Genomic DNA, 19216 nt, shown 5'->3' with positions numbered 1-19216 from the left:
ATTGCTTTTTAACTTTAGGCAATTAACTAGCAGGCAATTTACAAAAGACGATAAAGACTTATACAAACAGTATAGCAAATTCATACTCTCACAAATTCACTGTTGCCTTAATTCAAGCTTTAAAAAAAAAATCAAGATTTTTTTTTTTTTTACTTTCTCCTAGACTTTTTGCTTCAATTTCTCAACTTCTCTTTTCTTCCAATAATGCAAACCCTCTGGCTGCAACTTTCTTGCCAAAGCATTACACAAGTGTGAAAATAAACAAATAGGACACATTGCTTAAAGATTGCAAGCCTCAACTCCAGATGTACAATTTGGCATCCAGATTGAGGTAAATTCAACCCTAGGAAACAATCATGCTTTAAACTTCTCTGTATATCATGTTAGGGAGTTAGGACTTTATAATTTTTTTTCCTAGAAAGAACTACCAAAGAAAACAAAGGTCAGGAGTCTCCCAATTTTGCGCAGAATCAAATTATTTTAAGAATAAGGGACATTGGTGTATCACTTAACTCCTTGTGTCTCAGTGTTTCCATACTTAAATAAAAGGCTTTGGACTTCAAAATTAATATAATCATCACATGTTGGGGAAGAAAACTATTCTTATACACTCCAGGTTCCTCTGGCTACACTAAGAATTGACATGAGACAGATTAACAGAAATTAAAAACAAAATTTAATTATGTGCACACACAGGCCCATTAATGAGGCTGAGACCTAAGGAAATTACGAAGCAAGCAATCTATATACATTTTAGACAAAGAAACAATACATCTGTGAGAAATTGATGGAACAAAGATAACTTATGTTCGGGAATTTTGATCAGTAAAAACATCTAAACAGCATTTAAGTGGTGGTAGTAAATTAATACAAGTGCATGGTTTGTTAATACAGCTTTCGTGACTCTAAATCCCCATTTTGTGGTAATAAGGATTTCTTTTCATCTCCTGATACAGGAATAGTGCCTTTGACATGGGAGACATCGCCTGCTTTTGGAAGACAAAGAGGCTGTCAGAGTGCTCTTCCTGCACCGGCTGTTTCTCAAGTATCTTATAATTCAGAATAGTCAATATGCCAAAGTGGGACACTTTGAGGCTGCTTGCTCTTCGTCTTGACATATGTTATGCTCTCATCATCTACTAAGATGAAAACTGACTCTGAACAACATTGCCCAGAACAACCTTAAAAGCAGCAGTCAACCCTGGACAAAATTATAAAAGAGAACTGCTTATATGTAATTTTGTTTTGTTTTGTTTGTTTTCACCTGTAGTCTCTGTATCCTTTCAACTATGTATAAATCTATCCCTCTGATCTCTATTAGGGGTTTTGTATTTGGGAGACAAAACATAAAACCTCTCTACAGTCTAACCTAAACTTCTCAATAAAGAATCCAATAATATTCACTCACACTAACATGTTTGGTACTGTGTTCTTCCTACATTTTATATTTATTTGCATTTTATTTTGTCCTTCCCTTCTCTCTTCATGTCATTAAATGTTAATTGAACCAATGCTATAAGGCAGACAGTATGGTACATGCTGTGGACACAGGATAAATGAAATATAATTCCTGCACTCATATTGTTCATGTCCTATAAGGAAGCCAGGGTTGTTATCAGTTAATGATGTTAAACTGTGAAATAAAAACAGCAGAGTGGTAGGGAGTGAGAGTGAGTGTGCTTAGAAATATAGAGAAGGGTAACTGACTTTATCTAGGAATTCTGGAGAGTTATTCTGTATGTTGACAAATTGAACACTAATAAAAAATAAATTTATTATTAAAAAAAAGGAATTCTGGAGAGGTTTCACAAAGAAAACCATATTTAATACTGAAAGGTGTGAGAGAGGTTGTTTACCAGGCAAAGAAAGATTGTGTTCTGGGGAGTGGAGGTAGCATTGCCAAATCAGGGATAAATAAAATAGACAGGGTTAAAACAAAGGTTTTAATACAGTGCTGCCAAAGCGACTCCCCACTGGTCTAACATCAAAGGGCACCAAATAAGTCAGTTTTATTTATCCCTGTTTGAAGAAATTTTAAAAGTTTGAAGGTGGAAATTACTATGAGAAACTCAACCAGTAATCGCTTGGGGCAGTGAATACATAGGTTAATTAAATTAAGGATTGATTAAAAAAGGCCAGAGTCACTTGGCTCAACCCCACACAGGGGATTCAGAGCCTTTTGCACAAGAGTAGGTAAAATGGTCAGGGAGTGGAGAAGAGCTCCCAGGACTCCTGGATACAGGAGTGCCATGAAGTGTAGTCCAAAAGCCCATTGGTGAGGCCCTGTCCAAAACTACAATTATATAGAACATCAGAATGTAATGATTGAAAGGATTATGAAAATTGGAATATTTCAGCAAGATTTTCATTAAAAAGTGTGTCTCCTCTACCTGACTGTCTTATGGGAATGGATATCGTACCATACTGGGCAACAATTCCCTGACTAGTGTTGTAAAACCAAAACCTGTTGAAGTCCTGAAGAGGCCATAGCTAGGAACATAAGGGTCGATGGAACTCAGGTAAAAATTTGTAGGAGAATTGACATGTTTGAACTAGCTTTACGTGAAGTGATTGTATCTTTTTTACCTGATAATATTATGGGAATGAACACTGTATCTGATTGGAGAATACATCCCCATCTGGTATTGTAAAACAGCAGGCATGTAAATCAGCCCTTCAAGCAATGTTTACTGGACATGCTAAATGAGAATTAGTAAAATGATTCAAGCCCACACAATGTGGAACAATAGTTGGAGCAAAGGTGAAGACAAATTTTCTACGTGATGGCTTATGTGGAGTCTAGAATGCAGTTTAGAACAAAGCCCATGAGCACGTTCCAGCCATGGCCATAGGGGCTTTGAAATCATCCCCAATGACTGAAGAACATAGAGTGATTTTGAAACCTGAAATCGATCAATGATGTCAGAGAAATGCTCTAATGGGGATAGTGGTGTCCAGAAAAGTGTCATAACAATGTGGAAATAGTTTATACAGGATCTTGGTATTGGGAGAATGCAAGAGAGATACTCTAGGAAGGGAGCCTCTTTTCCTCTGGGATGGACTCTGGAACTGTGCGAGGAGCTACTAGATTCCATGGTCCTTTAGCCAATGCCTATAAACAGCTCTTGACCAATTGACAAAGAGTCGTTTGGTTTGTGGAGGGATGGCAGTTCCAAAGTGAATGAACAACAGGATACTGTTTGTAAGTTCACCACTGTGATTGAAGAAGATTTTTTACTGACTCATGGGCAGTAGTCAATGGCTTAGCCAAGGTGACCAGAAATGACAGCAGATATCCCCTATGTCCCCCTGAGGTGGCCATGTGGGTCTATGAAATAAGTGGATATGGGGGTAAGTACAGAGATGAGCTGAATCTAGTCGCACTCTGAGGCACGTAATGCCAAGAGGAACTCTTCTGTCTGCCAACAAGAGAGACAGAGACTGCAGATGGTTATGTGGCAGATTCCCTTGTGAGGAGGTCCTGATTGTAGCTGACAAGTCAGACTGATATTGATAGCCTTCGGGCTACAAATGGGTCTTGACAGGAATAGACACTGACTGACTCTCGGCTGCTAGGCTTTGCTTACACAGTGGATAGATGCAAATGCTCAGAGTATTATAAAAGAACTGAACAAAAGATATTGCACTAGTTTTGATGGCCAGCTGCCATTTCATTTACAGTCCATAAAATCCAACAATGGATAGAGAGATATTCCGCTCAGAGGAGTAGGTTAGAGAATTGGAATGAGCAACTAAATCATTGATCATCTAAAATAAGAGAGACAGGGTCACCTGGGTAATTCAGTGGTGGAGCGTCTGCCTTTGGCTCAGGGTGTGATTCTGGGGTCCTGGGATCATGTCCAGCATCAAGCTCCCCACAGGGAGCCTGCTTCTCCCTCTACCTATGTCTCTATCTCTCTCTGTGTGTCTCTCGTGAATAAAATTTTTTTTAAAATAAAATAATATAAAACAAGAGATACCAGTAAAGGACTGATTTACACACCTTCACAATATGTACTCTCTACAAAACTGCCCTGTTAGATTTCTGCTTTTTTTCTGGTGGATCTGGGGAAGAGGAAGTGGAGAAGGATGTTAGTATGACAATGCAAATCTTGCCAAAGAGGGAGGACTCTGGTATAACAATTTTACTTTTAAAATTATCTTCCCCACATCATCTCAACCTTCTCCCCACCCCTGCCTTGATGTAGCGGTCACAGGACCAGGGCTACAACCACAAATGCTGGTAATAGGAATGATTGATAAGGAAGACATGAGTATATAGGTTATGTCATGAGGGAAATTCAATATTACATTAACACCTCAAAAGAGGTTTAGAACAGGAGATGATATTGTCCCTTAATTTATTATACCAGTAGCCTAAAAGGGTAAGTCGTATTATTACTGAGGCCACTTTTGCTTTTGGAAGCTGACAAGATCAAATGGAAGTCTGCAAACCTGAGTAGCCCTCCCCTAGGAGGCATTTTCATATGATATGATGGTGAACTGGAATAGTTATTAATGACTCAATGAGATTCTAGTAATGTGCCAGTGTCTTTTAACTTCTATTACTGTTTTGCTATAAGGGATCTTTTCTCAAAGACCATGGGATGGACTGTGGTATTATGATTTATAGTAAGAAATATGTATTTGGTATTCAACCCCTTCCTGGCAGAGACCTCCTAAAACCCTTGAAATTTCCTAAGTGATGAGAGAAATAAACGTAACTTGTTATGTTAATAAGGCGACTTTTGGACGCACCTTAGAATAGGGACTGCGATTAGAGGGTTGAAATTTCCTATTGCACTCCCAACCTCTACGAGGCAATAGGAACTAGTGAATGACCATTGATTTAATCATTCATCCCTATGTAATGAAGGCTTTATAAAACCCCAAAAGGACAGGGTTCAGAGAGCTTCTAGATTGTTGAGCATGTGGCACACACAGAGAGCATGGAATCTCCTTGTCCTTTCCCCATACTTTGCTCTATGCAGCTCTTCCATATGGCTGTTCCTGACTTACAGATCCTTCTATAATAAACCAGTGATCAAGTGAGTAAATGTTTCTCTGAATTCTGTGAGCTGCTCTAGCAAGTTAAGTCCCTCCAAGGAGAGAGCCCTTGGAGCCTTCAATCTATAACTGGTGGTTAGAAACAGGTGATAACCTGGGCTCACAATCAGCATTCAAAGTGAAAGGGAGTCAGTCTAGTGGCACTGAGACCTTAATCTGTAGAATGTGGTGCTATCTCCCTTAGATAGTGGCAGAACTGAATTGAGTTGTAGGAAACCCAATTGATATTCAAGAATTGCTTATTGGTGTGAAAAACCGACCACCATATTTGAATTGGGTGTAGAACACTTAAACTTGCTCAAATGTTGGTTGCCTCATCAGATTTTCCCTATCTCTCCTCCCAACCCCACCAATCCCTCTCTCTCTCTTTCTTCTCTCTTTCTCCCTCCTTCCTCCCGACACACACACACACACACACACACTTACTTGCTATTACTATTATTGCTAACATAATATGATAAAATGTTTTATTTGTTAATTGTCTTTCCCACCAAAGTATCATGAAGAGAGCATCTCTTATTTCATATTGTATCCTGAGCCCTTTGGCTTATGAGCAGTTTTTGAAAGAATGAATAAGGGAATGAAATGAGTGAATTAATGAATGAATTTATTGCATTTTAACTTCAAATCTTTTCCCTCCATGACTTTCTAAAGATTATGGAAGAAGTAAGTTTATATTTGCTCAAAAACTAACAAAAACAGCCCTTGCTTCATTTTGCCTTTAAATTGCCTTTAGATAAATTCAATAATAAGCCTTAACTTTAGTAAATATGAACTGAAATACAGGACTTGTGCATATATTCCTATGAAAAAATAATTAAAATACAAATGCATAGAAAAGTGGAATGGAAACTTCACTAGCTTTTTTTATTATGGATCTTCTCAATCAAGAGATCCTAAAGCCACCAGATTTGATGAGTATATTTAATACTAAGGACAGATCCTCACACAGAATGGTGGCAAACAACTAATGATTCATATTTTGACACCACTTAATGAAGTCATATGATAAGCAGTAAGTAGCTAAATTATTGTTCAACTTAGTCACCCTTCTACATGATTTTTGTTTGTTTTTTGTTTCAAGATGAATGTAGCTGAAAAATGCTACACTGACCAATTTTTGGTTCAGTTGGTTTTTTTTCCAATCAAAATAGTGACAGCATCCATAAATGAATGAATGAATAAAAATAGATCCCAGTCTCCATTACCCATTGATACATCAATGCAATATTAATTCTGGATCTCCAAAGCAGATTACTATATTTTAGTAACAGTCTCTTATGTGTTTTCCCAAGGACACTAAAAATGTGTAGAGCAGGTAATAATGAAAACTAATGCCTAGTGACAACCTATTTTGCACCAATCACTATAAATAGACCTCCTTTATTTTATCTTTACAATGTAAGTATCAATTTATCAATGATGAATTAGAAGCTCAGAAAATTATCTAACTCGTTCAAGTTTTCCAAAAGTTAATATTTTTAAAGAATCCTAATTCCAGAGATCTCTCCCCTTTATGCAATTAGCATGATTTTTCAGAAGGGAAAATTGTGGCACAAATTAGAGAAATGACTTGCACTGAATGGTGAGAAGGATCAGTAATAAAATGAACAGACATTTGCTTTTCCCCATGGAGTTAAATTCTCTATGCATATGTGTGCAAAAATTTCATAGTCAGCTACCTTATATAAGACATAATCTTCAAATCATTTTTCTAATAGCATTCCCCTATAAATGCAATGACCCACATTTATAAGACACCTGGGGTTGAGTATTCATCCTGCATCACAGGAAAAGTCAAAGGTAACCAGAACTTGTAGAATTTAGCTTCATCTTTATATTCTAAAATTCAGAGCTAAATTGCCCCATAACAAAGCATATTCTCTCACAATCCTTAGATTCCAGCAAAGAAAAGAGGAAAGTTAATATTTGTAGGGCTTGGGAATTTTAATTGAGCATTTTTTTTTTCCTTTAAATGGTCCAGCAAAGGACAGAATGGTTAGCTTTACCAGAATATTATTAAAGACTGTCCCTGGAAATAATAAACACTACCAGGTCAATCTGCCATCATGTTTATAGCCAAAGATTAAAAGTACAAAAATCATCTGAGATGGGAGAGATCAGAAAAAGATCAACTCTTTCTCAATCCCAGGATGAGCGTAACTCTCTACTACCTCCAGAGGGACTCAGAACCATTAAGCATCTTTCCCTCCAACCACTGCCCCCTCCCTTCGCTCATGGCCCACGTGCCCTCACCAAACAGGTAGGAAAAATGAGAAAAGGCAAGATGTAACCACAGCCTTTGCTCCTACCACATTATCATTATAAACAGCAGTAACAGAGCAGCCTGGGTGGCTCAGCAGTTTAGCATCTGCCTTCAGCCCAGGGCATGATCCTGGAGACCCAGCCTGCCTCTACCTCTGCCTGTGTCTGTACTTTCTCTTTCTCTCTGTCTCTGATGAAGAAATAAATAAAATCCTTAAAAAAATAAAATAAAATGAACAGTAGTAACAGAAAAGAAGATTCTCAACTTGCAAAGGACTTAATAACATTTTGAAAAGAATTCAATGCCATTTTAATGCTGGAATTTTGTATTGACAGAAAAGTAAAATGAGTAGCATTTCTATAAATAAGAGCCAATATTGGAAACAGAGAAAGGATAATATTGTCAAATATTCCATCAAATGTGTTATTTAAATAATTTAGTGGTGATACATGGAGGTTTGGGGATGAATATAAAATTTATTCTCTTCAAAAAATAAAATTTATTTTCTTTAAATTGTGTATTGAATATTTTTTTGCTATTTCTTATTGTATCCTAGGAAGATTATTTATTTAAAGTTATATTTTATCTTTAAAGGGTAAAATTAAGTTCATTAAATATTCAAAGTTATAAATAGCTAAGACAGTTCTTTGTGGTACACATCAAAATTAAAATTCTTATGGACAAAAACAATTCTGTCAAGTAAACAAATAACCTTGGGAGAAAAACAAAAACAAACATATTTTTTTCAAAGAAGCAACAACAATAAACCTTTACAGAGAGGTTGACATATTTTAGAGTTAATTGTAATTTTCTATTATATTTATGGTAACAAATATACCTTTGGGGTCATGTACAGTATTAACACTGAAATTAGAATATATTCTCTAAAAGCAGCTAGATTTAATAAATATGTTCAGAATTATGACTGTATAATTTCTGAATGTTCATTGAATGTTTTGATACAGCATTTATGAGGGAAATGCACAGCACAGTAACCATATTAAAAATATCTGACTTTCAAAAATGGTGATCCACTCCACTTCAAAATTCCAATATTACAATGTGCCCCAAAACAATTATTCAGTTTAGTTAAATGTGATTTTTGACTATGCAAACTATGCTTTAATTTAAAGACAATTACAGAAAGAAGTAACAGGAGGAAGGAAGGCGACTAAAAAGAACATAGAGAAGAAAGAAAAAAATAGCCAGAACTGAGCATTTCTCTTATTGGAAGGGAAACATATTTTTAATGAGTTGTCATAATGATGCATCACAGATGAGTGGCGAATTATAAAGCCATCCCAAAAGGATTCTTAAAATATTTGAAATTGAAATAGTACAGGAATTTTTTTTTAATTAGGAAAGCAATCTTGATGCAAAATTCAAATGCCAAATTTGGAGATGAATATAAAATTTATTTTCTTCAAAAAAATTATTTTCTTTAAATTGTGTATTGAATATTTTTGCTATTTCTCATTCTATCTTAGGAAGATTATTTAAAGGTATATTTTATTTTTAAAGGGCAAAATTATGGTCATTAAATATTCAAAGTAATAAATAGCTAAGACAATTCTTTGTGGTGCATATCAAAATTAAAATTCTATGGACATCAAGGTTCATCCATGTTGAAGCTTCTGTCAGATTTCATTCTTTCTTAAGATTATATTCATTTTTGTTTATCCATTCATCCTGAGTGGAATTTGGTTGTTTCTATCTTTTGGTACTGTGAGTAATGCTGCTATGAACATTAATATACAAATATTTGTTCTAGTCTCTGTTTTCATTTCTTTTGGATTTATGCCCAGAAGTAAAATTCCTGGATTGTATGATAACAATATATTTAGCCTCTAAAATTTCTATTTAAATCGGAGATAAGGGAAGCCTGGGGGCTCAGAGGTTGAGCATCTGCCTTCATCTCAGGGCGTGTTCCTGCGATCCTGGAATCGAGTCCCACATCGGGCTCCCTGAATGGAGCCTGCTTCTCCCTCTGCCGGTGTCTCTGCCTCTCTCTCTCTCTGTGTGTCTCGAATGAATGAATGAATGAATGAATGAATGAATGAATAGATAAATAAATAAATAAATAAAAATCTTTTTTTAAAAATCAGAGATAATTGTAGATCTTCCTTGGTTGTGAAAGGATCAGTTCATGAATATCCATTTGCTAGTCATAAATCCCCCAAACGGACTTGTAAAATATTCACAAATAGTACATATAGGAATAGACTCTTCTTTATATGCCAAATCTGTGTTCACTGTCTGATTTTTACCTGGCTTACAAATTATTTAGGAACACTTAACTTTTCCACATTATTCTTTTATTTTTTTCTCCAAATACTCGACTCCTCCTTTAATAAAAGCTACAAGCCAAGCAGAGATTTGCTCAAAATCCAAAAAAAAAAAAACAAAAAAAAAACCCTTTCCATTAGGTTGATATTCCATTTGCCTACATAACAATAGAGAACATGATATATATATATTTTTCTGAGACAATGCCATGTAACTTTTTATTAATGATGATTCAGTTACATTGAAATGGGAGAGGTCTGGCATCAATGTATTAATGAACTGAAAACAATTTCTTTCTGTACTTCTCTGTCTAAATATTAAAGACTAACTTCATGTGTTTACGTATTTGTATAACAGGTGAATTTTGTTACAGGACTAGAAATTAGATAATGAGTCAAGGTACACTTTAAGGCACAGAATTGTTCCAAAGTTAGAAGTATGTTTGAGCTAGATAAGGTACATCAAGGTTTCAAATATTTTTACTTGACTTCAAGATAAGTGCTAAGGCCTTTTATCTTTTCCACTAATGAGAAAAAAATCCTTTTTGCTACAATTTGCAAAGATTTTAACTACCTTTTATATCCCTTCTGATCTCTATAAATAATGCATATTAGTCTTAGGAAATTTGGAAAATGAAAAAATAAAAGAAACATATTTATTATTATACACAATTTTAGAGTGCCCCAAAACTCTCAAGGAGCAATAAACCTCCCAAAAGAAAATATGATCCTTATGGTGAAAAGTCAATAAAAGGAGCAATCTTTTGGATTAATTGAATGCACATGAGTCTCCTTTTTTATATTATATATTTGTAACATCCTCATTTCTTCCTGTTGCTTGCCTCTATCCAATGGCTCCCTCATAAGAAGTACTCATCATAAGCCACAATATTCTTTAAAAACTATGTTTATCTTGGGGTGCCTGGGTGGCTCAGTCTGTTGGGTTTCTGACTCTTGCTTTTGGCTCAGGCCATCATCTCTCATGGGTTGTAGAATCCAGCCCCACATCAGGATCTGTGCTCAGTGGGTTGTCTGCTTGAGGTTCTCTACCTCTGTCCCTCTCCCTGCTCATGTTCTCTCTCTTTCTCTCTCTCTCAAATAAATAAATGTCTTAAAATTTATCATGTATATTCAGCATCAGGAAACATGTTGCTTAAAACATCTTTTATTAAACTGGCTAGCTAGCTCCTGATGGGCAGAAGTATAGGGGCTGTAAGTTAGAGGCTGGTCTCAGGATACCCTCAGTGCAGTGATTTTCTGTTGGTCAGTGTGTGGCATCATCTCCACTGCAGCAGCATTTACAGATTCACTGATGTGAAAAAGAATCAAAATACAGCAGAGCCAAGAATTAAGAAGTCATGGATAGTTAAGAATTCTAGTCCACAAAGCGTCCTAATAAATGGGTTAAGTAGTTCCTAGGCCAGGTGTTAAGTGAGCTAGTCTTTAAAGCTGGGAGCTGAAATAAAAAATAAAATCATATAAGGACATTTAACTTGAGGCTTTCTTTTAGGAGATTTGAAGTTGGGTTTGAATTGGATCAGAGAGACAGAGTCTTAGGCTGATGGTATGGCATCAGGTAGAAGGCATTGTAAATAGAGAGACTGCCTTAAGCCAGAAGAATAATCCAAATGCCAGTTTGATAGGGAGTTCCCATAGAAATCCAAACATGAACAGAAATTGCCAAGTTATTATACCCAGGCAACATCTGCTGATATGATGTTTCCACATGCAAAATGGTTGAGAAAAAAAATATATTGAATTCAAAAAACTTAGAAACTTTATAAGTAGCCACTTAATTTCTTGGTTAGCTTAAAGTGACTTTTTCCCCCCTAGAAATGTGTGTGTTTATAGATTAACAATCTCATGATTCAGACTTGTAAAAATGCCCTAAAGCCACTGACAGATCCAAATACCCGTTGCAGCTTGGTCAGGGTATATTATGTGAATGTTTAGTTCCTAGATATGTTCTTGAATTTATTAAGGAGGAGCAATATCACCTGCTCTAGCTTTACTGTCAATACATAAGAAGCCTTCAATAAATGTTTTGAGTAAACAGTGAAGAGAAGAGATGTGGAACCAAGAGGTTTCTTAGTTGCAAACTACAGAAACTAAATCTCTTTTAAGGAGAGAATGGGATTTGTTGGAAGAGTACTAAGTGGCTCACAGAACTAATTGATGATTGGAAACTAAAGGTTAAACTAAAGGTCAGAAAACAAGCCCCATCAAAGCCAGCTGTTTCACAGGCAGAGGACAGCACAGGAATATTCCAGTTATTCTAGTTAGAAAACAACCATTATTGTTGTTCACAAATTGCCTCTAGGATCTCAATTTCTGTGCATTTTGCATAACTGTCCCCAAATTATCTAGATTCCAGACATGAGGATCCAATTGATAAAGCTCTGGGTACAGGCTTAAACTGCCGAAGCAGGGTTGGGAGAGTTGGAAATATCCATTCCAACTTGAGTTTCCACAGTGGGAAGTCTTTATTTAAAAATTCCCTTGAAATAGAGTTTTGGATGTGCATGATCAAAACTGACCATCAGAGCAAAAGTGACATTTATTGCGCCCACATTATGTCCCAGGTTTGTTTCTTTGTTTGTTTGTTTATAGAGAGGGTGGTGAAGGGAAGGGCAGAGGGAGAGAGAGAATCTTAAAATAGGCTCTATGTCCAGTGTAGAGCCCAATGCAGACTCTGTCTCACAACCCTGAAATCATGACCTCAGTCAAAATCAAGTCTGGACACTTAACTGGCTGAGCCACCCAGGTGCCCCACACACTTTGTTCTAAGTCTTTCATAAGCACTACTTTTAGAATCCTCACTATAACTTCATGACAACTCTGTGAAGTGATTATTATCCCCATTTTTCAGAGAACAAAACCAACCACAGAATTAGACTTACCCAAGTTTATATGCCAAGTAAACATTGCAGCTGGGATAAGAAGCCAGGCATGCAGGATTCAAGGTCTGAGGTACTAAGAACTGATATATATACTATGTGCTCCAAAATGCTTTCAAGCATCTCCTTCCCCAGCTGATTATAATGCTGAAGTTTCAATATATAGTTTTATAGTTGTAATCTTCTAATAAGAATCTTTAGTGATCCTCTATTAAAATATCAAAACATATGGTTCATCTATACCATGAAATATTTTTTACCATCTTAAGAAATAAAGAGGAGAAAATAGTCAATGGTATTAAAAAACTGTTGTGTAGTGACAGACGGGAGCTACACTTAACATACAGAGTTGTTGCATCACTATGTTACACACCTGAAACTAAGTACCATTGTGTGTCAACTATGCTTCAATTTAAAAAAAGTTAAATAGGGGCGCCAGGGTGGCTCAGCGGGTGCGTGTCTCTCTTCAGCCCTGGGCATGATCCTAGAGTCCTGGATTGAGTCCCAAATCAGGCTCCCTGCAGGGAGGCTGCTTTTCCCTCTCCCTTGTCTCTGCCTCTCTCTGTGTGTCTCCCATGAAAAAATAAAATCTTTAAAAATAATAATAATAAATTTAATTTAAAAAACAAAGAGACAAAACATACTCCAGGACTTATGGTTACATTTTTAACAAAAGAGTATTATATTGTGATGTTGACATTTAAAAAATAAGATATATGTATACGAAAATCTATTTATGTATAAATGTATAGAAGGAGACTAGAAAGATAAACACCAAAGTATTGCTATGGAAGTGGAAGTGAATGGGTAGATGTTCATTTTCACTTATATAGTTCCATGTGATATGAATTATTTTTAAAAGAACAAATTTGTTTATAGCTTTTATAATTTAAAAACTACAAATGAACATAAATATACATATATATGCATATATACATATACAATTGTTTATACTCCTCTGAAGGGGAGCATTTTTTCTAGGATGTGAGTAATACCTGCAAGGGTAGATAGAAGGGAACCAATATGGGTTAGCCGAAGAAAAGGAACAACAGTTTCAGAGTCAGACAGATTTGCACCTTAATTTGAATCTTGGAATTTTCCAAATGATATGACTTTGGAAGTCTTTCAGTTTCTTGGTTTTCCTATTTGTACAATGATAAGAAGAAACAAACCTACCTTGCTGGACTGTTTCAAGGATTATATGTAGCATGTTTGGAGAGCCTGGCGGGTATCAGGTGCCAGTAGGTGTGAAAAAGGCCATCAAATGTTTGCTATAAAGCCACATTAGTGCCTGAAGTTCAGCAAGCTGACGCACATTGATAAAATGTGGTGGGGAGAGAGACCAAGTTCTGGAAGGGAAAAAAAAAACTAAAGACCTGTTTTATTTTCCAGGAAGACCTTTGGTTCCAACCTTATCTTTGAGAAACAGCTTGCTCAAGGCCATGCCTGGTTTGAGTGACTTCCCTTTCATTTGGGCTGTACACTCCCTTGGGCCCAACGGCCAGCATGCTAACAAGGTGGGACCTCCTTGGAAACCAAATGCACGTGTCTGTCCCCTGCCTTCCTCCTCTACCATCTCCTCCTTCTCTTTTGTTCCTTATTTTAATTTTGTACAGTGGGATAGCAGCTACTGCACTCATTTTATTCATGAATTTAGGGAAGCATACTTGGGATATAAGCCTTTCTTGGCAAGACTGTGGAGAGTAAATATTTTTAAGCATTAAAACTCTTCTCTACCTTAACCGAGTAACCAAAGGTACCATCATCTGTAAAAAAACATATTGATATCATTTTAGCTCTGATATAATTAATTTTGTGGTTGATATTTTTGACTCAGCCCACTCATACAGCAACTCTGCACTGGCCAAAATGACTAAAAGGAAAATTAACCACAAAAGAAAGAACCAGAAACCATACTCTCTGCCAGGGCTACAGAATTTGGATTTAAATACGATGTCAGAAATTCAATTCAGAAGTACAATTATAAAGCTACTGGAAGCTCTGGAAAAAAAAAGCATAAAGGACTCTAGAGACTTAGTTACTGCAGAATTGAAATATAATCAGGCCAAAATCTAAAATAGATTACATGAGATGCAATCCAAACAGGATGTTCTCAATGCTAGGGTAAATGAGGTGGAAGAGAGAGTGACATAGAAGACAAGTTGATGGTAAGGAAGGAAGCTGAGGAAAAAAGAAAAAAAAAAAAAAGCCCATGAGAGAAGGCTTAGGGAAATAAATGATAGCTTGAGAAGGAAGAATATATGTCTAATTGGGATTCCAGAAGAGGCTGAGAGAGAGAGGAACACAGAGTATATTTGAACAAATCATAGCTGAGAACTTCCCTAATCTGGGGAAGGAAACAGGCATTCACATCCAAGAGATAGAGAGGACCCCCCCCATATTAATAAAAACCATTCAACACCTCGACATTTAATAGTGAAATTTGAAAATTTCAAAGATAAAGAGAAAATTCTTAAAGCGGTTTGAGACAAGAGATTCTTAACTTATATGGGGAGATATATCAGATTAACAGCAGACCTCTCCACAAAGAACTGGCAGGCCAGAAATGGCTGGCAGGATATATTCAGGGTACTAAATGAGAAAAACATGCAGCCAGGAATACTTTATGCAGCAAAGCTGTCAATCAGAATAGAAGGAAAGATAAAGATCTTCCAGAATAGGCAGAAACTGAAAGAATATGTGACTACCAAACTGACTCAGCAAGAAATCTTAAGGGTGGGGGACCCTGTAAAAGAAAGAGGGGGCCCAAAGAAACAATCCACAAAAACAGGCACTGAATAGGTATTACAATGACACTAAATTCATATTTTTCAATAGTTGCTCTGAACACGAAAGGGCTAAATGACTCCATCAAAAGACGCAGGGTATTGGACTGGATAAAAAAAGCAAAACTCACCTATATTTTGTCTACAAGAGACTCATTTGAGACCTAAGGACAAGTCCTGCCTGAAAATGAAAGGTGGGGAACCATTTACCATTCAAATGGTCCTCAAAAGAAAGCAAGGGTATCAATCCTCATATCAGATAAGTTAAGGTTTATAGCCAAAACTGTAGTACGAGATGAAGAGGGACACTATATTATATTCAAAGGATCTATCCAACAAGAGGACCTAACAATCATGAATATTTATGCCCCTAAGGTGGGAGCTGTCAAGTATATCAATAAATTAATAACCAAAGTAAAGACATACTTAGATAATAATATACTAATAGTAGGAGACTTAAACATGGCACTTTCTGCAAATGACAGATTTTATAAGCACAACATCACCAAAGAAACAAGGGCCTTAATTTATACGCTGGACCAAATATATATCAGAGATATATACAGAACTTTCCATCTGAACTCAACTGAGTACACGTTCTTCTCAAGTGCACACAGAACTTTCCCCAGAATAGACCGCATACTGGGTCACAAGTCAGGTCTCAAAAGATATCAAAAGATTGGGATTGTCCCCTGCATATTTTCAGACCACAATGCTTTGAAACTAGAACTCAATCACAAGAAGAAGTTTGGAAGGACCTCAAACACGTGGAGGTTAAGGACCATCCTGCTAAAAGATAAAAGGGTCAACCAGGAAATTAGAGAAGAATTAAAAAGATTCATGGAAACTAATGAAAATGAAGATACAACGGTTCAAAATCTTTGGGATACAGCAAAAGCAGTCCTAAGAGGGAAATACATGGCAATAAAAGCATCCCTAAATTTTTGGAAAAAACTCAGATACACAAGCTAACCTTGCACCTAAAGGAATTGGAGAAAGAACAGAGAGTAAAGCCTACAAAAGGAGAAGACAACAGATATTAAAGATTTGAGCAGAACTCAATGAAATAGAGACCAGAAGAACTGTAGAACACATCAACAAAACTAGGAGTTGGTTCTTTGAAAGAATTAATAAGTTAGATAAACCATTAGCCAGCCTTATTTTTAAAAAAAGAGAGAGAAAAGACTCAAATTAATAAAATCATGAAGGAAAGAAGAGAGATCACAACCAATATCAAGGAAATACAAACGATTTTAAAAATGTATTATGAGCAACTATACAGCAATAAATTAGGCAATCTAGAAGAAATGGATGCATTTCTGGAAAATCACATTACCAAAACTGGGACAGGAAGAAATAGAAAACCTGAACAGGCCAATAACTAGGGAGGAAATTGAAGCAGTCATCAAAAAACCTCCCAAGACACAAAAGGGCCAGATAGCTTTCCAGGGAAATTCTATCAAACACTTAAAGAAAATAATACCTATTCTACTAAAGGTGTTTCAAAGGATATAAAGAGAGGAAATACTTCCAAACTCATTTTAAGAGGCCAGCATTACTTTGATCCCAAAACCAAAGACCTCACCAAAAAAGAGAATTATAATACCTGATGAACATGGATGCAAAAATTTTCAACAAGATACTAGCCAATACGATCCAACAGTACATTAAGAGAATTATTCACCATGACAAAGTGATGGGATGCAAGGGTGGTTCAACACTCATCAAACAATCAATGTGATAGATCACATCAATAAGAGAAAAATGAAGAACAATATGATCCTCTCAGTAGATGCAGAGAAAGCATTTGACAAAATACAGCACCCATTCCTGATTAAAACTCTTCAAAGTGTAGGGACAGAGGGAACATTGCTCATATCTTAAAACCCACTTATTAGGCAGCCCGGGAGGAGGGGGGGGCTCAGTGGCTTAGCGCCGCCTTCCGCCCAGGGTGTGATCCTGGAGACCCAGGATGGAGTCCCACGTCGGGCTCCCTGCATAGAGCCTGCTTCTCCTTCTGCCTGTGTCTCTGCCTCTCTCTCTCTCTCTCTCTCTCTCTCTCTCTCTCTCTCTCTCATGAATAAATAAATAAAATATTTTATAAAAAAAATAAAAAAGAAAACATGTCTACACCAAAAGTTGTACGTGACTATTCAAAGCATCATTATTCATAATAGACAAAAGTTAGAAACAATCAAAATATCTGTCAATGGACAAACAGATAAACAAAAAATGGTATGGCCATACAGTAGAATATTAATTGTTCATAGGAAGGAATGAAGTACTGAAATATACTATAGCATGAATGAACCTTTAAAAAAAGTGCTAAGTAGAAGAAGCCAGTCACAAAAGACTTCATGTTGTATGATTCCACTCATGTGAAAGCCCAGCATAGGGAAATAAATAAAGATAAGAAGAAGATTAGTGGTTGCTTGGGGCTGGAAAGGGAGCATGGGGATAAGGGAGTGATTGTTAATGGATTCAGGATTGTCCTCAGGGAGCAACAAGACAGTGAGGGAAATAGCCATTTTTTAAAAAAGATTTTTTAATTTATTTATTCATGAGAGACAGAGAGAGAGGCAGAGACACAGGCAGAAGGAGAAGCAGGCCTCCTGCAGGGAGCCCGATGGAGGACTCCATCCCAGGACCCTGGGATCAGAACCTGAGCCAAAGGCAGATGCTCAACTATGGGGCCACCCTAGTACCCCAAAGTAGCTATTTTTAAATGTCATAAAAATAATAAACACCACAGAAACAGTACACACAATCCATTGTAAGAAGTGCTATGAAAGAGAAGATCACAATTCAATGAGACATACTTTCAAGAACCTGGGTTCAAATGGGAAGTCAGTGAAGGCTTTGCTGAGGAAGACACTTTTTATCTAAGAATTGAAGGCTGATGTGTGTAGGGTATGGGGTATGGGGTGGGGGTGGGGAGGGGGAATGTGTGAAAAGGGTGTTCCATTTAGAACAGTTTGAGTGAAGAGCTATAAGAAAAAATAACTATTTTCCCGGATTGTACATGATTCAGCTTATTTCAATGCCAAGGTTTGGAAGGCAAGCAGCAGATCTGAGCCCCTCAATGGTCAATATGCCAACATACTATATTTTATCATTTTTAAAGAGCTTAAAGCTACATTGATATATGATACTGTTTAGATCTTCTTGCAATATATACTTTGTTGCTTGTTTTTTACAGTCTGGTATATAGCTTATCAACATAAACACTTGGCATTTATGATTGCTGGAATTCTCAGGAACAATCTTTGGGCTACTGCAAAACCAGAAATCAAAGTGTGGAATGGACCATGTATTCCCCTAGCTAAGCATATGAACCCACTCCTGCTGTGCCATCCTGTAAGGAACAATGGAAATAGCCATTTCCAAAATCTTTGAATTGTAGATTCAGAAAATGTCAAAGGTCACTTAGTCCTAATATGTTCTGTTGTGGACAAATACAGCAGAAAGAGGAAAGCAAAACAGAACAAAACAAACTTGCTGTTTTCTTTCATAAACATTTGTTGTGATATAGAATATGGCCCAGCAGTCATATGTACTTAATTCTGAATAAAACCTTTTGAAAATGAGTCTTACTAAAATAATTTTATTTAATTGCTAGCTATAGTCTTACTAAAATAATTTTATTTAATTGCTAGCTTTTTATAATTGCTAGCTATATGTTCTCAAAGCTCTTTATTCTGCTATGAGAATAATTACAGGATAGAAGCAGGAGCTGTCATGGTAGTTTTTAATTGTTTGGCATCTTATTTACAGATGACTATTTGTCAGGAGTGTGGATTAACTATGTCCCTGTTTACATGCACTCTCTTCTATTTTACCACTAAAAAATATATCTCAACGTATTTGTACACTCATATAGTTATATTTGTGTAAAGCAGAGTATGAATTCAGAAA

Source organism: Nyctereutes procyonoides, unplaced genomic scaffold (genome assembly GCF_905146905.1).
Source record: "Nyctereutes procyonoides isolate TBG_1078 unplaced genomic scaffold, NYPRO_anot_genome, whole genome shotgun sequence".
Lineage (NCBI taxonomy): Eukaryota > Metazoa > Chordata > Mammalia > Carnivora > Canidae > Nyctereutes > Nyctereutes procyonoides.
This window is presented reverse-complemented; position numbering follows the sequence as displayed.